Raw genomic sequence first — 23391 nt, forward strand, 5'->3', positions numbered from 1 at the left:
ATTTGCTGTGCGTGCGTATCATTTAACCCTCACAGCTGTCCACATGGCCAACGACCAGCACACAGCCGCCAGCAGTGCCGGCACTGGATAGCTGTCACTGCTCTTAACTACAGGGACATAGCAGATGGATACCCCCTCTCTTTATCCCTTAACTGATTCCTCTCTCGCTTACTCTTTCTCTGCAAGTGTTATTCCGTACATCAGTAGGTTGTGGGTTGCACACGGGAGGCAATTGATAGATGTAGATGTCATATCCTTGAGTAAGAGTTACATTAAAACTAATGAGTAGCCGAAACCAGTTTGGCTCAGTGGATAGAACGTCGGCCTGCGGACTGAAGGGTCCCAGGTTCGATTCGGGTCAAGGGCATGTACCTCGGTTGCGGGCACATCCCCAGTGGGGGATGTGCAGGAGGCGGCTGATCGATGTTTCTCATCGATGTTTCGGACTCTATCCCTCTCCTTTCCTCTCTGGAAAAAATAAAAAATAAATAAATAAATAAAAACCACACACACACACACACACACACACACACACATATATATATATAAAAGAATAACCCTCATAAATAAACACACACACACACACACAACAACAACCATTAATGAGCACATCAGTGACCCAGCCCTTCCATAATACCCAGAGCTCCAGCCATGCGCACTCTTCCTTAGACCGTTGCCCACTCCCTGCCTTTGTCTCTGTGGTTCTTTGCGCCCAGGATCCCTTTGCTTCCATCTTGGCTGGTTCCAGGCTTACTTGTGTCCCTGGCACAGCCCGCTCTCACACTCCCTGCCTCCTCTTCTCCCACCACTGGAAGCGACCATCTGGCCCTGAACACCAAAGCTGATGACTGGCCTGAGCCTGGTGCCCGGCAGAAGCTCTCTCACATAGCAGGTCCCCAGTTAGAAGAGAGCGGAATTGAACTTGGCGCTTTCTTGGTGACCAGGTTCCAGAGATTTCCCCGTTTTTGCTGGAGCCACCGGTGGAAAGGTGAGCAGGGTTGGGAACGGGTTGGCGCGGAGATGAGCGAGGGTGGAGGCAGAGGGCAGCCTGCTTCATCCTGACAGAAACTCCCCACAGGAGTTACAAACAAGAGCTTTTCCAAGCCAGACTGAATGCAGCTCTAGTAAAGAGACTTTCCACACACAATTATGGCATTGCAGCAGGACCTGGGCACACCATTGTCAACAGTATACAGCAACTTTCAAACTCTTCTTCAATGGACTACCAAAATCGCAAGCCCCTTTATTTATTTATTTATTATTATTATTATTTTTTAAATATATATTTTATTGATTTTTTACAGAGAGGAAGGGAGAGAGATAGAGAGCTAGAAACGTCGATGAGAGAGAAACATCAGCCAGCTGCCTCTTGCACACCCCCCCACCGGGGATGTGCCCGCAACCAATGTACATGCCCCTGACCGGAATCGAACCCGGGACCTTTCAGTCCGCAGACTGACGCTCTACCACTGAGCCCAACCGGTTTCGGCTACTTTTTAATTTTTTAAATTTCTTTATTGATTAAGGTATTACATCTGTGTCCTTATTCCCCCATTACCCTCCCATCCCCTCACCCCCCACTCCTGCCCTCACCGCCCTGTTGTCTGTGTCCTTAGGCTTATACGCATGCACACAAGTCCTTTGGTTGATGTCTCCCCTTACCCCTACCTTCAAAGCCCCTTGGAAATGCAACGAAGCCCTTGCCCGATGCTCAGAGGAGGCAGTGTGGCGGGGGCTGGCATTGCGCTTGAAGCGTGTGGTGAGCAGCTTCTGACGAGCTCGCCCGACGTTCAGGCGGTGCAGTGGAAGTGGCAGAACTCTCCGCCTGTGGAGCCGCGATCTGAAACAGGAACTGCTGTTTAGAGGGACGCCATCCCAGTGGTGACCCTGGGAAAGTCCAAATTGCCGGCCTGCTGGGCACCAAGCGTTATGGGCGGGCCCCCTGAGGGGCCGGGCTCAGGCGAGGCCGGGCTGTGTTAAAGCGGAGAGGGAGGAAGGACATAACAGCCGAGGTTAGGTTTCCCACGGCACCAGGTGCCACGGGGGCTGATGTGTGTCAGCAGCAAGGGCTGCTGCTCTGAGGAGCCAGGGGGACGTCACGTCACTCAGAACCAGAAGGAAAGGTGTTTTCCCACCTGAATCCAGCTTCAGGGACTTTCTTTTATGACACAGGTCCTTCCCCAAAGCAGCAATGACGTGTTCCGTGTGCTGACAGCATTGCTTAAAGAAAAGAGAGAAAACGCCACGTGTTGCTAACACTGGAGTAAAGCAGCGTTTCAGGCCACACGGTCAGCAGGAGCCAGAGTCCTACGACCACACACACACACACACACATATGCACACATGCACACGTGCACACACACGTGCACACACATGCGCACACATGCGCACACACATGCACACGTGCACACACACATGCACACACACACACGCCACGTGGCGCCACCCGCGCCCTCAGCTTCCGTGGCTGCTCATGTTGGCGCCTCCTTTCTCCGCGGGGAGCCCCGGCCCCGCTGCCCCCCTGCCCCTCTGGGTGCTCCTCTCCCTTCCTTCCAGGGCCGGTGTGGCTGGGCTCCGGCCGTGGAGGAGCAGGGTCAGCAGGGAACCGGGCACATCTCCCTGGCCTGTCCTTGCCCTCGGCGCTGTCTCTTCCAGCGTCCCCTCCAGCCTCTCTCCTGGGCGTGACGGTGACGGCACCCGCGTCTTTGGCCAACACGCTGCCCGGGGGTGTTTATGGAGCCTCGTCATTACCGCTGTTTACCCTCTGACCGTCCCAAACCGCATGCCGAGTCCTGAGGAGCGTGCCTGATGGCCAGCCGAAGTTGGTGCCAGAAGTCCCTCCCGGTCACGCCTTCCCGAGCCGGAGGCGGCTTACAGGTCCGCGGGCACATGCCCTCTGGGGAGACAGGCCTGGAGCTCAGGTCCGGCAGGTGCCAGCTCTGCCTCAGCCCCTGGCTCTGCCGCGTTGCCCTGGGCGGCAGTGGCTGGAGTCCAAACCCAGTTCCTCTGATTCCCAGAAGATGTGTTTTGTTACTCTCTCTCTGCTAACATGTCTCCGCTCGCCATCAAATTTCCATTAGAATTCCTCGTCCTCCACCCTCCTCCATTCTGTTTAGTTTAACAAATACTTATTTATTTATTTGTTAACCCTTACCCATGGAAGAGCCACACTTGAGGGACCAAAGAGCCGCATGTGGCTCTCGAGCCTCCGTTTGCCGACCACGAGCCTAGGAGATGCCCTGGTGTGGGATAAATTCTGCTCATAATCGCACGCCTCTCAGCACCTCGGGACGCCAAGGGGCTTGTGATTCCCACTGCTTTATAGGAAGGGAGGGAAGAAGTGGAGGAGAGAGAGAGAGAGAGAGAGAGAGAGAGGAACATCGATTGGTTGCCTCCCCTATAAGCCCCGATCAGGCCGGGGAATCAAACCCACAACCCAGGTACGTGTCCTTGACCAGGAGTCGAACCCACCACCCTTTGGTGCACCGGCCAACACGCTAACCACTGAGCACACTGGCCAGGGCATCAACAAAATATTTATTTTATCAAATATCTACCCCACAGGGAGGCCTGTACTGGGGGGCATTGAGACCACAGCTGGGTGAGGTGAAGTGCCTGACCTTGACGAGTTGGCTGCATGAGTGTGGGTGGAGGTGGGGTGTGGGGGGGGGGGTGGAGGGGATGTGATGGGATACGCTCCATTCCGCATCCTCGGGGTGTTGTGCTCTTGTTGCCCACCTCCTTGGCCCATCCACGTTCCCCGTGTTACCTGTGATGGAGCTGGGCGCTGCGAGGCCAAACGGCCCCTGATGGGATCTGTGCTCCACCAACTTGGGTCTGATGCCTCGCCCACTCAGAGGACGCAGCCCGGGGTGCCCGGGGTGCCCGGGCTGCTGGCGGTGCTCCTGGGCACGGCGGGAGCGAGGAGAGAGACCAGGCGCCTCTCTCCAGCGGGGCCGCGGCTCACAGCCAGGGCTGAGCTGGAGGCCCGGCCTGGGGTCGCAGAGGTCTCTGCTGAGGAACAGAGAGTCCGCACCGGCAGCCTGGGACCCCCGACCTCCCCGGGTCCCGGCTGCCCAGCACCTCCGTGGGAACCAGCGCGGTTAGTCTGTGGGCCTTCCACCTCCTTCATTGGCCTCTCGTGGTGCTGAGAGGCGTGCGATTATGAGCAGAATTTATCCCACACCGGGGCATCTCCTAGGCCCGTGGTCGGCAAACGGAGGCTCGAGAGCCACGTGCGGCTCTTTGGTCCCTCGAGTGCGGCTCTTCCACAAAACACCACGACCTGGGCGAGTCTGTGTTGAAGAAGCGGCATTAGCAGAGGTTACTACGTTTAAACCATTTGGCTCTCAAAAGAAATGTCCGTCTCTGTACTGTTGATAGTTGGCTCTGTGGACTGATGAGTTTGCCGACCGCAGCCCTGGTGCCTGCCATGCTGAAGGCTGGCTCAGAAAGGAATCGGGCCTCCTGACATTCGCACGTGCCCCCAAGCTAAGGTTTTAACTGGAAACGAGTCCATGGACTTCCCCGCCTAATTACAAACTGCCTGCACCCCGCATGGAGCCCGGACAGGAGCCCAGCCCCCCCGGGGACCAGGGCTGGTCCCTGGGGCAGGGACGGCAGTGGCCGGCAGCTCCCTCTCCCCCAGGCACCACCGAGGCCTCCGTCCTTCCTGCCGAGCAGGCCTGGTCTTCACCTGCAGGACCTCCTCCCTCCTGTTCCTGCGGGTGGTTTTCCGATGGAGTCAGGGTGCAGCCCAGGGCCTGCTTCCTCCCTCTGCCCGAGGCCCACTCCCCAAACCCCCGGCCTGCCCACTCCTCTCCTCCCAGCCCAGCGGGGCACAGCCAGGCCCTGCGGCCAGTGCCATTGTCACCTCTGGGCCTGCTGGAGGCGCCCACACGGGCAGCTCAGCCTCAGCCTTCCTCACTGCACTCCTCGGCAGCCTGCTCTGGACCCGGCTCTTCGGTGAAGCCCAACGCCCGTCTATTTCCTGCCCCGTGTCCCTCCTCGGGTTCCGGCATCCTTCGCCCCGAGTAACGCCTCCCGGAGGCAGGGGAGGTGCTGCACCTGGGGTGGGGGTGGGTGTGGGGGTAGGGGTGGGTGTGGGTGTGGGGGTAGGGGTGGGTGTGGGTGTGGGGGTGGGGGTGGGTGTGGGGATGGGGGTAGGGGTGGGGGTGGGGATGGGGGTAGGGGTGGGGGTGGGGGTGGGGGTGTGGCTGCAGCAGTGGCCTGGGGATAGGAGATTGCATCCCAGCTCTGGCTGCCTTCTTTGGGGGCTCCTGAAGGTTTGATGCCTGAGTGGGAGAGGTGGGAGTCAGCTTGGCCGCCTGGCCGGGCAGGGCCCTGGTGTCTGTCTGATCCAAGGCGGCAGGTAGAGAAGCCCCAGGACCCGCCCCGCGCGCGCCCGGGACCCCCGCCCTCCGCCGCCCTCCCCGGCCCCGGCTGCATGTCACAGCTGTCACCTCCGCTTCCAACAATAACTCCCGAGCCCGAGAGCAGAAGGAGGAATTCATCTCCCGGCTCCAGCTGGGTGGCTGTGAAATATGATTTCTAAAGTGTTAATAATGCATCACGTTTAGATAGCACTTTACATCCTCCAGAGCGAGCGGCGGCTGCGGGCGGGGGCTGGCAGCCGGGGCCACCACCGGCTTTCTCTCAGGACGAGCGTGTGCCCAGTCCCAGGCGCCCGGCTTCTCTTTCTGAAACGGGGAGGCATCCTGCAGCCTTGGCCTTCTGCCAGGGGGTGGAGGGCCCTCCCCCGTCCCTCCCCACCTCTTCCAGACCCGAGGACAGCGCCTGTCCTCCCGTGCCTTCTGGAAAGGCCCTGGCTGCTTTGCCCATCAGACCCGAGGACAGTGCCTGGCGGGTGCCAGGCCTGGGTACAGAGGTGCCAGGCTTGGGTGCAGAGGTGCCAGGCCTGGGTGCAGAGGTGCCAGGCCTGGGTACAGAGGTGCCAGGCTTGGGTGCAGAGGTGCCAGGCCTGGGTGCAGAGGTGCCAGGCCTGGGTACAGAGGTGCCAGGCTTGGGTGCAGAGGTGCCAGGCCTGGGTGCAGAGGTGCCAGGCCTGGGTGCAGAGGTGCCAGGCTTGGGTGCAAAGGTGCCAGGCCTGGGTGCAGAGGTGCCAGGCCTGGGTGCAGAGGTGCCAGGCCTGGGTGCAGAGGTGCCGCCGCCCCAGGGGCTTGGGTGTGGATGGGACTGAGGGGCGGGTCCCCTGCTCCCAGCGCCGTGGCCTGCAGTGACGGCAGCTGAGGGGCTCCGCTCCGCTCTCTGCTCTCTTTGGGGCGCGCGCGTGTGTGTGTATGTGTGTGTGTGGGGGGGTGCTCTCTGCAGGCTGCCAGGGCTTCGAGGGGACCCGGCTCATTTCTGTGGACCCGGTAGCCTGTTCAGAGCCACGGCGCCTGTGGGTTCTTTGACCTTCTCAGACCTCCCGTCACGGCCCCCGTGCCTTTCACACGTGTGTGTTACAAGTACCCCCATTTTGCCGACACCGGTTTGGCTCAGTGGATAGAGCGTCATCGGCCTGTGGACTGAAGGGTCCCGGGTTCGATTCCGGTCAAGGGCATGTACCTTGGTTGCGGGCACATCCCCGGTAGGGGGTGAGCAAGAGGCAGCTGATCGATGATTCTCTCTCATCGATGTTTCTAACTCTCTATCCCTCTCTCTTCCTCTCTGTAAAAAATCAATAAAATATATTAAAAAAAAAAAAAAGTGCCCCCATTTTCCCATGCCGTCCCAGGGCTTTTCACAGGCCCAGAATACTCCCCTCTAACTACTGAGCCACCGTCCACCGTCCGCCTGTCACTCCGGAGGCTCGGGAATGTCTCCCTTACCCAGCCTCCAGCTGAAGCCACTGCCCCCAGGAAGCCGCCCAGAGCCATCTGAGGAAAAGGGAAGATGTATGGTGGGTATGGGTATGGTGGGTTACTCCGAGTTACCCCATTGTTCCCACTCAACCGACAGCTGCCCTGGGCACGCTGGAGAGCCGCACTCGGCCCCCTGGAGAAGGGTATGGAAATTCTATTTCTGTAAGCGATCGCTTTTTAGGAGGCCTGGGTTTCTGTCACCAACTGTGTGTGCGGTGTCGCTGGGCCTCGGCGTCCTCGTCTGAAAAGCGAGGCCGTTGGAAATGCGGTCCCCGGGGCTTTCTGGAACATTCTTGGATGGCACTCCTCCTTCAGGCAATTCCTCCGTGGGTTATCAGGTAAAGAGAAGAAGCCTTTTGATAAGCAGGCAGTCGCCTTGCCGCTGATGGATCTCAGGAGCAGGCTGGAGCCCTGTCTCCCGGAGGGTGGCGTGCCTGGGCCGGTACCGTCTGCAATGGATCGCTCCTGTCGGCGGCCGTGTCTGTGGCTGCAGCTGTGTCTGTGGCCGGGGGTCTGGCCCCGAGTGGAAGCCCCCAGAGGGCCGGGCCTAGGCTCTGCCATTCTGTTTGCAGGCCATCCCCCCCGCCAGCCAGCCCGTGCTCACTCCCAGCTCGGTGGGGCTGGGGTGAGCAGCACGCCTCCCCCCCCCCCCCCCCCCCAGTCCTTCTGACTCGCACTCCGAGGAAGACAATTCCTCACCGAGTTTTCCCAACAGAAAACTGCGGTTCCGCTGACACCGCAGCTGACGAGTTATTAAAAATCCCTCATTATTATTCCGTCTTTCTCTCTCCTTCCCCTGCCCCGCCCCCGGCTTTCCAGGCTCACGTCTGTCACTGAGCGATGCCTGGAGGCCCCTCGCCAAGCCGAGGCAGTGGCCGTGCACGGGGGTGACAGCTGGCCAGAGGCAGCGGGTCTCACCCGGGGCCGGGTCCTCGGCCTGAGGGCCTGGTCCTGACTTTGGCAGAACTTGGGCAGCTTGCAGGCGCTTTGGTGCCCAAAAGGTCTTTTTTTTTTTTTTTAATGTATTTTATTGATTTTTTTTACAGAGAGGAAGAGACAGGGATAGAGAGTTAAAAACATCAATGAGAGAGAGTCATCCATCAGCTGCCTCCTGCACACCTCCTACTGGGGATGTGCCCGCAACCAAGGTACATGCCCTTGACCCGAATCGAACCTGGGACCTTTCAGTCCGCAGGCCGATGCTCTATCCACTGAGCCAAACCTGTTTCGGCCCAAAAGGTCTTTCTACCACAAAGTGGTCAGGGAGGGATGGGCGGTCTCCCTGGGAGATGTGTCTGCGGCGAACACCTTCCAGACACATCAGAGGGGAGCAGACCTGCTCCCCCCCTTCCCCCCAGCTGGTGTCTGCACCCGCTCACCCACCGCGCGCCCAGGGACCAGGCTGAGCTGCAGCAGGAACAGAACAGAACCCTCGGCTCCCTCCGGGGCCTCAGTCCTAGAGCTGGGAGAGCCCTGCGCCTTGGAGTTTCCAGGAGGGAGGGCCGGGCCCAGAGGGAGAGGTGCCGGCCTCAGAGTCCATGCGGGGTCCCGGGCGCACCCCGCGAAGGGCTCCTGGGCCCTGTGTCTGGGTCACGGCTGTGGCGGAAGGAGCGCAGGCTGCCTCCTGACGCGGGGTCTGTTCCCTGAGTCTTAGGATGTCCCACTTCCCTCTGCTCAAACCGCCTCCTCGGATCCAACTCGCTTTCCTGGTGTCACAAGCATCAGGTTCTCTTTGGCGCGAACCTCACAGCCTTGTTCAGCCACTTCCCAGGACCCAGCTCCTGGAGCAGAACGCTCGGGGGGGTCTGGGTTAGGACAGGAATCACCCCCACAATGAGTCTGAAAATACGGGGGCCTCCATGGCCCCCTTGAACCGGCCTGCAGGTTGGACGGATGGCTTATGTTTGTCTCTCCCTTTGCCTGCCCAGATGAATGGTAGCCATCTAGCCAGGGGCCTGGGGACGGAGCACCCTGAGGTCAGCGTTACTGAAGGGAGGGTGTCCTTGCGGACAGCGGCCTCCAGGGTTAGGGTAGGGATCCAGGCAGAACTGGAGCTTGGGACTGACCAGTGGCCAGGATGGGTGTTGGGGCAGGCAAGGAGGGGCCAGGCTTGAAGCAGGGGTGACTGTTAAAGATGGGGGCTACACATTGGTTTATGTGCTCATTCTCTCTCTTTTTTTTTTTTTTAAAATACATTTTATTGATTTTTTTTTTTTTTTTTTTTTTTTTTGCAGAGAGGAAAGGAGAGGGATAGAGAGTTAGAAACATCGATGAGAGAGAGCATTGATCAGCTGCCTCCTGCACACCCCCTACTGGGGATGTGCCTGCAACCAAGGTACATGCCCTTGACCCGAATCGAACCTGGGATCCTTCAGTCCACAGGCCGATGCTCTATCCACTGAGCCAAACCGGCCAGGGCTGTGCTCATTTTTTCTATCAACATCTATTGATCCCTACTGCTGGCCAGACACTGAGACGAGAAGAAGCTCAGGTTCTAGTGAGAATTTGGGTTTAGAATGATGGTCAGGCTTAGGTTTGGGGTTGAGGTTGGGGTAGGGGTTCCTGTTGATGCACGAAAGAGGATCAGGTTAGTAAAACCTACACAGGCTGGTGTGGGGCTTCCGTGCAAGTTCCTCCTTCCCAGGCTCTGCTCCCTCCTTCCCCCCACCCCTTCCCCCCACCGCTCCCCCAGCTCGTCTCCGCTCCAGGCTTCCTGGACGCCCTGGAATCCATTTAATGACAGCAGCCATCTGCCACCCCTCAGCGCCAGCCTCTTCCCCTGTCCTCCTGCCTCCTCCTTCCCCTTTCCTGGCAGGAGGCCTGTGTCCTGCATTCCATGGGGTGGGGCCTGGTGGCTCTGTCCTCTCTCTCGGCTCCGGCTCCGGCTCCGGCTCCGGCTCCGGGGTCTCTGAGCCTGGTCCCTCCCGCTCCATCTCTGTCCACAGTCACAGATGAGCCCGTGCACCCCGGGTCCAGGCTCTCACACTCCGTCTTTCACACCCGCGGGACCCTCTGTCTTTCTCCGGTGGAATCCCTTTTTCCCCTCTTGCCCTAAAGCGATGGTTCTTATCATCCCCCTCCCCCCATCCATTTCCCAGGGTCCCATCGGGCGGCCCCTTTGGCTCTCATTTCAGGCTGCCCTTCCTCCTCCATCTTCTTCCTTCAGAGCCTCCAGCCCCATCCCTCCGCTCACAGCCTCCTGGGCTGATGCGTGCCTTCTGTCCTGCCCTCCGCAGCCACGAGCTGAGGGCCGAGGGCGCCGGCCTCTCTGGCTCCCCAGCGGGAGCAGGTGGTCCTGTTGGGAAAGGACACAGGTGCAGCGAGCGGGAGGCTGGGGTAGAGGCCCCGGGCAGGGAGGCCCCTCCCCCTCCCTGCTGCATTCCAGGGTGAAGGACGGGATTCTAAGGTCACCCACCCTCCTCTTCCCCGCCAGCCCCTGCCCATTGTGTAGGGGGCGGCTGAGTGAAAAGCCAGGATTCCAGCCGTGGCTCAGGAAGGAAGTTCCAGAAGGATCCGAGCAAAGGTCAAGCGGCTCCCATCCCCACCTTCCATTTTTGAGAATCTGCCCGTGCACTCGGTGAAAGCCGGGCGTCCGGGGGGCTCTGATGGCTCCCCACAGTCCGCCCTGCCCCCACCCCCTCCTCTGCCCTTTCCTCGCTCCTGGGGCCCCATGGGCTCCCTGAGGACCTCCTCCCACCGCCTCATCCTTCCTCCAGGACTGTGAGCCTGGCGGACTCACCGCATCAGGCATTAGCTGCTCCTCGGACTGCCCGCCTGTCCCCCTGCAGGGAGGTAATGGAGGAGGAATATTGGCTCCTCCAGGACACCAGGCGCTAAATTTGCATTGAGGTTGGTGTCACAAGCAATCAGCGGGAGCCCATCCACACGGAGGCCTGGGCAGCGAGATGGGAGAGCATTGGGTTACTGCAGAGACCAGAGGTGAAGGAGGGGAGACCCTCCCCGTCTCACCAGGAGGGGAGCAGGGAGGTTGGAAGGGGAGGCGGGAAGCAGAGAGCATGGGAGGGAAGCGGCGGGCTGCTCTCCGGGCTCCTTTCAGGCTGCAGTCTGCCCCTCTGCCCGGCCTCCCCGCAGCTCCCTGTGGGCGGGTGGGAGCCGATGAGCCTCTTCCTCAGGGGGGCGCCCCGGGCTTCTCCTCAGGCCTCTGGCCAGTCCTGAGGCTGGCACCGGCCCCAAGACAAATGGGCAAGTGAGCAAAGTGGGGCTCCCCCGAGCAGCGGAACTCGGGGTGAAAAGGGAGCGTGTGAGAAGCGGAGGAGGGCGCAGGCAGAGGAGCTGGTGTGAAAGGGATGAGAGCGGGGAATCCATACCTTCCTTACGAGCCCCCTGCAGCACACGGAGCGCCCGGAGCGGACAGAGCCGAGCCTCCAGCCCCGAATCCCCAACCCCGGAGGACCCCCTCCTGCGCTCCCCCCTGTGCCTCCCCGCCGATGGGGAACCCCCTCTCCAGCTGTTAGTTACGGAGCTCCCCGCACAGGCCCCCTGCCCCCTGCCCCTGGTGAACACCTAGTGTGCAGGAGGCAGCCGATCAGTGATTCTCATGATTGACGTTTCTATCTCTCTCCTTCTCCCTCTCCCTTCCTCTCTGAAATCAAGAAGAATATATATAAAAAATAGGAAGGAAGGGAGAAAGAAAGGGCCTGGAGCTGACAAAGGCCAAGGAGATACGGGTCTCTGCTACAGGGAAGCCAGGCCTGTGGGACATGCAGCTCGCTCGTTGGTCAGAGGTGCTTCCTGTGTCCCGCCCCCTCAGGATGCCCGTTTGCTGATGCCCAGGTACTTGAGGCTGTGGACCTGCCTGGGAGCTGGGAGATGGCAGGACCAGGTTTGTCTTGTTCGCTTCGAGGCCCAGAGCCCAGGCCGGGGCCTGGTCGGTAGTAGACACCAAACATGTTTGTTCCCTGAGTGAATGGGTATGGAATCGAGTTAACTTTTACTGAGTGCAGGTGCGTTGTCCATTCATTATTAATTTAGGTGATCACAATGAGGGTGCCTGTTATGGGCGAAGCCTTTTGTCCTAGTAAATGTGGAAGATGCACAACGAAGACACATCTGTTACCTCACAATTTAGTCAGGTGAAAAGGAGCCAGAATAGCCGAAACCGGTTTGGCTCAGTAGATAGAGCGTCGGCCTGTGGACTGAAGGGTCCCGGGTTCGATCCCGGTCAAGGGCATGTACCTTGGTTGCGGGCACATCCCTGGTAGAAGGTGTGCAGGAGGCAGCTGGTCGATGTTTCTCTCTCATCGATGTTTCTGGCTATCTGTCCCTTCCTCTCTGTAAAAAATCAATCATTCATATATATATATATATATATATATATATATATATATGCCAGAATGAAACACAGTGCAGCTACAGACTAAACTGTAGGTCTAAACGAAACAGGATTCTGTCCAGGCCTGGCTGTATTTCACTGATTAATCGCCAGGGGACAGAAGCTTTCCTGGCGTCTTTGATCTCCATCCTACACCATTTTGAACTGTTCTTTCCCCTGCAGATGGCTCTGATCAGAATTCCTTCCTTTAAACTTGGGTGCTGCACATCCTTTCGGTCCACCTCGATGGAACTGACACAAATTGATCATGTGATAGGTGTGCACCCAAAGGAAGGAGACAGTGAGTGAGGCGTGTGGGCAGGATTGTCAAAGTGCCGGCCCTGAGAGGGGCCCGGAGTGAGCCTGGGCCTCAGAACCGGGGCTGTCAGGTGCTCGTCTGTGCTCATCTGCCCTGTCTGGAGCCGCTGGTGAGGCGCTCGCTGCCATGTACCATTAGAAGGTTCGCACACGAATCAAAAAGTCCACCGCCCCGGGCGCCGCAGTCATTAATGTCTGTTCTGGGGCTTGTAACGAGGCTCGGGAGCGGGCCCGGGGCCACACCCGTGTCACAGGCCGCAGCAGTCTGCACAGCCGGCCTTCCTCCGAGCGGCCGATGTGAAGAGCATCCGTCAGAGCCCGCCTCCCGCACTGGCTGCTCCCCGCTCTCCGGCAGGCCATCCGTCCTGCCAGCGCTGGGAGCCGCAGAACGGTCTGTGAGGCAGGCTTCCCGGCGCTGGGAGAGATGGGATCTAACACCTGGATCTGCTGTTTTTCTTTTTCTTTAAAAAAATTTTTTTAAAAGAAATTTATTTATTTTTAAATATATTGCATTGATTTTTTACAGAGGAAGGGAGAGGGATAGAGAGTTAGAAACATCGATGAGAGAGAAACATCGACCAGCTGCCTCCTGCACAACCGCCCACTGGGATGTGCCGGCAACCAAGGTACATGCCCTTGACCGGAATCGAACCTGGGACCTTTCATTCCTCAGGCTGATGCTCTATCCACTGAGCCAAACCGGTTTCAGCTTTTTTTTATTTTATTATTATTTTATTTTAAGGGAAGTGATACTGGACACAACGTAACGGGTCTGGGCCGCCTGTCACAGCTGGAGTCAAACTGAGCAGAGACAGGGCTGAGTCCTACGTGAGCGTTTATTCCCGTCCCGCCGGCAGCATGGCGGGCAGTAGGCCATCCTGTGAGCTCCGCTCTCCCCGCTCCTGTGGTGGCCGGTTACAGGCGGATAAGGAAGCAGGGCTGTGAGCAGGCGGGAAGGGGCGGGATAAGGGCTGCAGGGTCCGTGGTCCACGGTCGCCTGCCAGGATCTTGAAGCCTGATGATGAGGCCGTTCGTTTTCTGTGGAGTTAAAACCCAGCCCAGCCCGTTCCTGGTACCGGCGAAGGGTCAGCATCCCTGAGGCAGACTCCCAGAGGGGATCGGGGTCCCCGCCCAGCAACCAAATCAAAGTGGGTCCTGTCCTTGGTTTGTTCTCAAAATGTATTTTCTTTCCTGAGTAAGGGATGCATCTGGGCTCCCCAGGGGCCTCGTCTTTCTACAGCCCTGTTTCCCGCCTGTAGCTCATCCTCCAGCTTCCCAGGGTCCGTAAGAAACCTCTTACCTATCGTCTGTGGTCCTGTTCTTATTGCCTGGCCTTCCCCCGATCAGAGGGGGCTGAGAGGAGGTGGAAAGTATCCTATATAATAAAAGGCTAATATGCAGGTTGTCCCCTCGGGAGTTTGACCGCCCGGGAGTTTGACTGCTCCCTATGACGTGCACTGACCACCAGGGGGTGGCACGGAATAAAGGAAGGCCGCAGCTGGCAGCCAGCAGCCACTAGGGACCCCCTACCTGTGCACGAATTTCGTGCACTGGGCCTCTGGTAAACAAAGCTCATTCAGCTTAGAAGTAGAGCAGTGTCCTTACGAGCTTTTAGCTGCTAACAGAAGGCCTGGGCTTCCCTCTGGCACTTCAGTCTCAAGGAAAAGGAGAAAATGCCCTCCTTGCCGCTCGCTCTTCTGGATTTCCCAGGTGCAAGGCTGAGCCGCCCTGGAGCTGTTTCTAAAGGCGCCCGGAGGTAGATCTCTTTGCCGAGCGTCTGGGGACCAGCTGGCATCTCTTTCTGGGCGCTGAGCCTATTGAAGGGCCCCAGGGGGTCATACTGGCTACCATCAGATTGTACTCGGAAGCCCTGCTCCTGGCAGTGGTGACGGAGAGTGCTAAAGCCTCCAGAGGGGGCCTTCGGAGCCGAACTTGAACTCCCTGTGCAGGCCTGTGCACCAGCACCTGCCCAGGAGGAGCGAGAGGAGAGGGGTCCCTTAGGAGGAGGGAACGAAGTTAGGCCCCAGGACAGACTTTCGGTTTGCCCTTGAAAAGGTGGTGGTGGCGGTGGGAGAGGGTGTGTGTGTGTGGACAGGACGACTCATTGATCTCCTTCCAGCAGGCGAGGATGCCCCGGGGGAGGCAGCCACCACCTGGGACATTATTCTGGGGGGAGAGGCCTGGTCCTGCCCTGAGCTGCCTCGGGAATGACCTCAGATACAGCCCGCCTCTCCGCTCCTCCCCCCTGCCCTTGGCTAATCCTTCAAAAATCCCTTCCATTCCTCAAGGATTTCACTCCAATTCTCCGACCTAAATGCTCCCAAACTCCCCTCCCATCTGTCCGCACGGCCCCTGGCCTTCTCCAGTTTCTTCCCTCTCTCCTCCTCGTGTTCTCTCTCCCAGATGGTCTTGTTTTCTTTGTATCTGCCTTCCCAGGCCTCTGCATGGTTTTTCTCTGAACGCCCCCTTCAGCTCCCTTCCTGTAGGGAGGGAGGGTTCCAGGTACGTTCCTCACCCCCCATCTGGCCCCCACCATCCACACAGGGCGAGCAGGCCTGGGGTGTGCCCGGCCCCGGGGCGCTTGGGGGCGCTGGCTCAGAGGCCGCCAGAAATTTGGAGACAAGCCGGCCTCAGATCGCTCTTCTCTCCTCTGCTGACCCTCAGCTTCTTCAAAATAAATGTGTTGGGTTGGTGATCAAAGCCCTTTCTAGCTCTCACCTTCAGATTCTCTTTTTAATCTAATTTTCTTCTCATTCGCCTCCCTGTCTCTTTGCCTTAGTCTCTGCCTGCCTCCTTCAGAGCCGTGTCACCTTAGCGCCTTCCTCCTTCCTCCCTGCCCTCAGACCAGCCTCTCCTCCTCTCCCCGCCGCCAGCGTGCTCTCTGTCCACCTGTGACTCTCCGTCCTTTTCTCCGCGGTGTTCTCATTTGTCTCTGCACGCGGGCCGTCTCTCAGTGTCCTGTGTCAGTTCCTTTCCTCCCCGTCCCTGGGCTGGGGCTGCCGGCACTGGGCACCTGCCTCTGTTGCTTCTGTAGGTTCGGGAGGGGGGGCGGGAAGGAGGGCAGGCAGGTCATGTCTTCCTCTCCTTCCTTCCCACCCTGGCTCCTCTGGCCTTCTCCAGCACTTCCAGCCTTCGGTGGCTCCATGGCTGTCCTAGCTGACGTTTCGCTCATCTCCTTCCCTCCTTCTGTCTTTTTGTTCTCTCGCCTCTCATCCCGTCTGAGCTGGAGTCCCTGCCAGCCACCTGCCTCCTCTCTCCTGCAGGCCTCTCTTGCCTGCTGAAGCCAGAATGGAGCTCCGTGTTCCAGCAGAGCCATTCCCCACCCCTGCCTCCTCCCTGTCTGCTCCCTCCCGCCATACCTGCTCTGTGCCCGCTCCCTCCCGCCATACCTGCTCTGTGCCCGCTCCCTCCTCCCATACCTGCTCTGTGCCCGCTCTCTCCCGCCGTACCTGCTCTGTGCCCGCTCCCTCCGCCATACCTGCTCTGTGCCCGCTCCCTCCCATACCTGCTCTGTGCCCGCTCCCTCCTCCCATACCTGCTCTGTTTCCGCTCCCTCCCACCATACCTGCTCTCTGCCCGCTCCCTCCTCCCATACCTGCTCTGTGCCCGCTCCCTCCACCATACCTGCTCTCTGCCCGCTCCCTCCTCCCATACCTGCTCTGTGCCCGCTCCCTCCCGCCATACCTGCTCTGTTTCCGCTCCCTCCCGCCATACCTGCTCTCTGCCCGCTCCCTCCCACCATACCTGCTCTCTGCCCGCTCCCTCCTCCCATACCTGCTCTGTGCCCGCTCCCTCCCACCATACCTGCTCTCTGCCCGCTCCCTCCTCCCATACCTGCTCTGTGCCCGCTCCCTCCCACCATACCTGCTCTGTGCCCACTCCCTCCTCCCATACCTGCTCTGTGCCCGCTCCCTCCCGCCATACCTGCTCTGTGCCCACTCCCTCCTCCCATACCTGCTCTGTGCCCACTCCCTCCTCCCATACCTGCTCTGTGCCCACTCCCTCCTCCCATACCTGCTCTGTGCCCACTCCCTCCTCCCATACCTGCTCTGTGCCCGCTCCCTCCCGCCATACCTGCTCTATGCCCGTATCCCTTGAGCTCACAGAGCCACTGTCCTTCCCACAAAGCATTGCAGGATCCCCTGCCAGAGCCCGTTTACATCGAGTTGCCAGATCAGGTTTAGCCCAAGTGCAGGGTAGAAGGGGGTGGAGGTCCCAATGGGGCGGGGGGATGGGTACAGTGTTTTCAGCTGCACCTGTCAGTCTTTTATCCTATCTAATAAAAGAGTAATATGCAAATTGACCATCACTCCAACACACAGGGGGGAGAGGGTGCCCCCATGGGGTCAAAGATCTTGCCCCCATGTGGACACAAGATGGCCACCACAAGATGGCCAGCAGGGGAGGGCAGTTGAGAGGAACCAGGCCTGTAAGGGAGAGTAGTTGGAGGCAATCAAACCTGCAGGGGAGGACAGTTAGGGGTGACCAGGCCAGCAGAGAAGGGAAGTTGGGGGTGACCAAGCCTGCAGGGAAGGGCAGTTGTGGGGGGAGAAGGGGGACCAGGCCTGCAGGGGAGGGCAGTTAGGGGCAAACAGGCTGGCAGGAGAGCACTTAGATATCAATCAGGCTGGCAGGGCAGTGGTTAGGGGGTGATCAGGCTGGCAGGCAGAAGCAGTTAGGGGCAATTAGGAAGGCAGGCAGGCGAGCAGTTGGGAGCCAGTAGTCCTGGATTGTGAGGGATGTCTGACTGCCCACTCGAGGGCAGTCAGACATCACTCCCCCACCCATACACAGACATCACTCGAGGGCAGTCAGACATCATTCCCCCACCCATACACAAATTTCATGCACCAGGCCTCTAGTGTGTGTGTGTGTGTGTGTGTGTGTGTGTGTGTGTGTGATTAAGAATATCAATGATGGCAGAGAATTATTGATTGGTTACCTTGCGCACACCCCCGGTTGAGATTGAGCCTGCAGCCTGGGCCTGTGCCCTGACTGGGAATTGAACCATGACCTCCTGGTTCATAAGCTGACACTCAACCACTGAGCCACACTGCCGGGCTGCAAGTCTTTTTTTATTCGGGAGCTCAGTCCTCGTGACCGGGCCTGGGCTGGCAGGTCACTTCAGAGACCCGATCACCTCCCAGCCCCTGTTAGTGCACAAACCCCAGACCTCCCTCTCCACCCTTTGGGGAGGGGATGCCGGGCCGGCCCAGGTATGCCAGCTCTTCCTCCCAGCCTGCGGGGGCCGGGCCCGGGGTGAGTCCTGAGGTGTGTCAGCAGGTGTGGCCGAGGTCCCAGGAGGGCAGAATCTGAGACCATCAGAGCTGGAAAGGCCTGCGGGGCCAAGTAATCCGGCCCCCTCTCTTTAGTAGGGGTGTCGAACTCAATCAGAGAAGGGGCCAAAATCTAAAATCCAGCCTAAATCGCGGGCCGAATGGTTTACTGAACAGTCATAAACTGTCATTGTGATGGAAACGCAGCGGAGTGCAGTGATGACAGCGCGGTGCGGGCCACATTGCAAGGCCTGGCGGGACGGATTTGGCCCGCGGGCCTTGTGTTTGACACATGTGGGATAGAGCCTCAGGAAGCTGAGACCAGAGGAGTGAGGTGACCTCCCGGGCTCACTCAGCTGGATGGGGCAGAGCCAGGACCGACGGGCCCCCACCTCCTGACCGGCCCGGCGTTCTCTGTCCCCGCAGGCCGCATCGGGCCAGGTCCCGGCCTCAGAGGAATCTGTCTCTGCCTCTCTGGGTGACTGTTCGCTGGCCAGTCAGCTCCTATGCCTCTCACTGAATACTGGCCAGGCCTATGGCCGGCCTCCGTGGTCTGCTCACAGGCGAGAAAACCAGGCCAGAGAGCGGCCACTTTCACACCCCATGTGGCCCCTGGAAAGACACACACACGCACACACGCGCACACACACGCACCCCGTCTCCTGCCCCGCCCTGGGCACACACCAGGGAGGCTTGGCCCAGCGGTGGGGGGCGGGCGGAGACACCGGCCTTCTGCCCATGGGCGCGGCCTCCTGGGCTGAGAGAGGAGCCCACGTGGGGAGGTGGCGAAGGCTGCTGGGCCCGGGGAATCGGGCATTTGAGGCCCCCGCTCTTCACTGAGTCACTCTCATTCCAGACTGGAAGCGAAGGCGAGTGCTGGTGGGCGGAGAGTGGGGGTGCCAATGTCTGACTGTTTGCAAACGTGTCTGTGGGAGAGGAAGTCACAGCCATGTGGACGTTTGCAGCCTCTGGGCTGGGCTCTCTGAGGCAGAAGCCACAGGCCTGATGCCCGTGGGCTGGGCAGACCTGGTGCTTCCTTCCCAAGAGCTGCTGGTCCCAAGGGCCTAGTGAACCGGGAACCTGATTCTCCATTTGCCTCCAGGGACCAGTGTCTGTCCTTCTCTCCTGTCTGTCCTCTCCCCCATCCCCCCTTCTCCTCCACCTTCTGTCTATCCCATGCGAACCTCAGTTCTTCTTTCCCTTTCTCCGCTGGGCCTGCCCAGGGAAGGCAATCCTGTTTCTTGGTGGGAGGACCCCATGGGAGGCGCCCTCTCTGGCTGTTGTACTTTTCACAGGATGGACAGGACTGGCTGGGATTGGAGGGGGAGGGGGACAGGACTGGCTGGGATTGGATGGGGAGTCACTGGGGGCGGGGCGAGCGGGGAGAGCAGAGAGCGGGCGGCAGAGTGGAGTGTGGAGAGATTTAGTTCCGTCTGAGCACGGTCAGTGTGAACCAAAGGCTTGTCTTGGAACGGGCAGCTATCCCGGGCAGAGAGTGTGGGACTGCTTCAGCCCAGGGGTCCATTACTGCTCCCGGGGTAAATCTGGGGAGACAGGGCCTGGCCCCCTCCTTCTCCGGTTCCTGGCAGACCAGGCCGGCAGGCTCTGGGAGCATGACTGCCCGGGCACATGTACTGTGACATGGGCACAGACAGATGCCCATGGGGAGCAGAGACATGGACATGCACGCACAGGTACAGAAGAGGCGTGTGTGTGTGTGTGGGGGGGGTGGTTGTGGGAGGGGTTGGATGTGCCCTTGTGTGTGCTAGTACGTGTATGCTCACAAGAAGTATATATGACCCATGTCTGAGAATCTGTAAGCATTTTCGTCCTCTCTGTGCTGGAGTTAGAGGTCACTTAGTTCTCAGTCAAAAATGGGGTTCCAGCCGAAACCAGTTTGGCTCAGTGGTAGAGCGTCGACCTGCCGACTGAAGGGTCCCAGGTTCGATTCCCGTCAAGGGCATGTACCTTGGTTTCGGGCACATCCCCAGTAGGAGGTGTGCAGGAGGCAACTGATCGATGATTCACTCTCATCGATGTTTCTAACTCTCTATTCCTCTCCCTTCCTCTCTGTACAAAATCAATTAAAAAACAAAACAAAACGGGGTTCCACCCCTCTGCCTTTACCGGGCCTTTGTAGGGGAGCCGCGCCCCAGCCCCCAGGCTAGGCCCTGTGGGACAGGAGGTGTGTTCACACCCAGAGGCTGAGCTGGGCTCCTGGTGCTGAGGATGGAGGTGCTGAGGATGGAGGAGGGGGTGGGCGAACAAAGCTGGAAGGCTGCGTCACCCGGTAAGATCGGGGCTGGGAACAGAGGTGGGAGGTGCTGGAGAAGGGTCCGGGGTGAGGCGACAGGGTCTGAGGGGAGATGGAGAGGCCCAGGGGACAGAGATGGATCATGGCCCGAGTCTGAGGCTCACTCTCTAGGCTTTTCCTCACCGTCCCCATATTCTCTCACCACCACCCCATGATTGCGTCAGAAGCTTCCAGAGCTCTGTATCCTCCCTCTGGCCTACCTCCTCCTCCAGGGAGCCTCCTAGGGCTGCCAGCCCTGCCCCACAATGCTTCTCCTCTGCTGCAGGGGACCCTGGCCTGTCCCTCCATCCCCCGGGCCCTGCCTCTGCCGGGCTCTGTGGCCTGGCCTGGCCTGGGCAGGGCACCCTGCCTCCTCTCCTTGTTCCTCAGGTGGAACCGTTGACCCAGGCACGTCGTCACTCTCATTCTGTCACTCAGCAGACCTGCTCAGAACCAAATATCCCCATCCTGCTGTGTAGCTGGCAGCCAGGCCCCCTAGGTGATGGGGCTGGAGCTCCGAGGGACAATGTCCCCACCCCTGGGGCAGGGCGGGGATGGGTGAGCAGTGCAGGGTGGACCTTCTGTCGCTGAGGTGAGATGTGAGAGCGAAGACTCTGAGGGCTCGCAGGCCAGTGACTGAGGGCTTCCCAGAAGAGGTAATTATTTGAATCCCAAAGGAGGAGAGAGAGCAGTGGCCCATCTGGGAAAGGCCTGGCCACGGGCGAGAGGGGCGACAAAGGTGTGGAGTGTGCAGAAGAGAGAGAACGGGACTGGCAGTGCAGGCTTGGGGCTTTCTCCCCATCACGGACCAACCTGTGGGCACTGGACTCTGTCTCACTCTGTCTTGGCTGCAGGGGCTGTTGGGGGCCAGGATCTAGGCTGCCTTCCCATGGAGTTCAATCCCCCTAGGCCAGTGGTTCTCAACCTTCCTAATGCCGCGACTCTTTCATACAGTTCCTCATGCTGTGGTGACCCCCAGCCATCGTATTACTTTCATTGCTACTGCAATTTTGCTACTGATGCATCGCAACGCAAATATCTGTGTTTTCCGATGGTCTCAGGGGACCCTGCTAGCGGGTCTCATCCTGTAAGTCACCGCATTAGGAAGGTTGAGCACCGCTGCCCCAAACCCTCCGCTTCCCTTCTCTGGACTCTCTTCAGGATCCTTGTCTCCGTTCTCCAGCCTCCAGGCTAGATGGCTCCCACACCAAGAGGCATTTCACTTCCGGGTCCCCAGCAGGACACACACCTTCTTTGTCACGTCGCTGTTCGGGATTCCAGCAGTCCCTCTACTTACCCCGCCCGGGAGAGAGAAGGGTCATAGCTCCCCCTACTGGGCACATGCAAGGAATGCCCCTGGCGTGTCAGCCTCATTCCTTCAGCCTTCACAGGGTTGGGGTGTGTGTGTGTGTGTGTGTGTGTGTGTGTGTGTGTGTGTGTGTGTTTGCATCCCTCAGTTCGCCAATAAAGGCAGTGAGGCTTAGAGAGTAAGTGACTTGGCCAAGGTCACACAGCTCGCCAGGGGTGAGCCTGTCTGTCTCCTGGGCTTGTGCTCCTAAAAGGGACGTTTGCAGCTCTTTGTCCAGACTTGTCTTTGGAGTCATTGCAAAGGTGAGCACACACAGGCCAAACAGGGGAGGAGCAGGCCAAGGTCACGGACTCCGCCCTCTGGCTCTGACCCCAAGGGCTTCTGCCTGCTGGCTTCGGTGGACAAGGAGCCAGCTCCTCCCTGTCCTTGGAGACTTCGCCAGGAGACCAGGGTGCCCCAGCCCCGGGCAGGAGAGCCGTGAATATCAATTCCACCTCCGAGCCCAGGCTCACCGCCTGCCCCTCTCCCAAGCCCTTGACTCGGGCTCTGGGGGCTGGGGAAGGAGAAACAGGAGTGTGGTGGAGAGTTTGCAGCGTGAAGCTACACTAGAGAAATGCGCAATGATATGAATAAATTTAAATAATAATGAGGACAGTGCCTGAATTAATAATGCTGGCTGCTCACCTGACCCACCTCCTCCCCTGGAAATACGGGCGAGCCCATCCTTCGCCGCTTTGGCAGACACAGGCGGACTGCCAGGTCAGCAGAGTTGGGGAGCTGCTGGCAGGGGTGGAGGAGGAGCCCTGCGTCCCACTCCCTGATCCCCTGCAGACCCGGAGAGCCGGGTTTGCCCGCTTACCCAAAAGATGCTCCTCTGTGCATTCAGTCACAAGCTGGCCATCCGTCACTCCTGGCCCCGCCCCCTCTTCTTGGCCCCTCTACGCGCAGCACCGATTTGGATGTTAAACATGCAGGGAAATTTAGAGGAGAAAGATGCCACAGCCCTTGGCCTTGAATAGAGGTTCTCATTCTGGTAAACAGTGAGGGCAGCCGAAACCAGTTTGGCTCAGTGGATAGAGCGTTGGCCTGCGGACTGAAAGGTCCCGGGTTCAATTCCGGTCAAGGGCATGTTCCTTGGTTTCGGACACATCCCCAGTGAGGGGTGTGCAAGAGGCAGCTGATCGGTGTTTCTCTCTCATCGATGTTTCTGACTCTCTATCCCTCTCTCTTCCTCTCTGTAAAAAATCAATAAAATATATTTTAAAAAACAAAAACAAAAAAATCAGGGAGGGCAGACACCTCACCCACCCACCGCCCTGTGTCCCGTGGCAAACACAAGCAGGGGCACAGACTACCTGAGATCCCAGGGACAAGCTGTGTTTGCCCAGGGAGCTAAGAGGCCAATCCTGGAGGTCTTCCTGGAAGTGGAGCAGGCTTGGAAAGAAGGGGAGAGAGGAAGCTGGAGGAGGAAAGAAGAGGGGGGACAGACAAGGATACTGTCTTTACTTACAGGGACGTGTTGGAATGGGGAGGGGCGGGTTTCGTTTGCTTCCTTATACCCAGAGTAACGGAGACTCAGAGACATTTTGGAAACAGATTTGGGCTGGGGGTCTCTGTGAAGACACGGGGCTACAGAGGGAAAGGGGGGAAGGAGGCCTGGGGAAGTTGGTTTGGGGTACCGCCGTGTGGCAGATTCGGGCGTGGTAGGATGCCGCACACCTCTCCCTCGCTGTCCTGCAGCCCCTCCATCTCTGCCCTCCTCCCCACAGCCCTGCACGTAGGGGAGCTGAGGCTCTGCCCCGAGGCTGTGTGCCTTGCCCAGGGCTGCCCACCTCAGGGCTGGGCAGGTGGGCTGCAGGCGGGAGCAGGGAGGGGTGGGGAGGAGGAACCGCCGTCCAGGTCCCTGCTCCACTCGGGCCCCACAGTGAAAGGCAGGGACTCTGCGGCCCTCTCACCCAGTGCTCCCGGCCCGGCGGCCAGGGGGCGGCTGGATGCAGCCC

The 23391-nt window shown here is 59.2% G+C and overlaps 1 protein-coding gene across 2 annotated transcripts in view; it reads left to right on the plus strand.

The window, feature by feature from the left end:
* Nucleotides 1-23391, plus strand: part of KIRREL1 (kirre like nephrin family adhesion molecule 1) — a 114545-nt gene that overhangs the window by 68142 nt on the left and 23012 nt on the right. The gene's annotated exons all lie outside the window — the stretch shown is intronic.

Source organism: Pipistrellus kuhlii, unplaced genomic scaffold (assembly GCF_014108245.1).
Source record: "Pipistrellus kuhlii isolate mPipKuh1 unplaced genomic scaffold, mPipKuh1.p scaffold_m20_p_18, whole genome shotgun sequence".
Classification (NCBI taxonomy): domain Eukaryota; kingdom Metazoa; phylum Chordata; class Mammalia; order Chiroptera; family Vespertilionidae; genus Pipistrellus; species Pipistrellus kuhlii.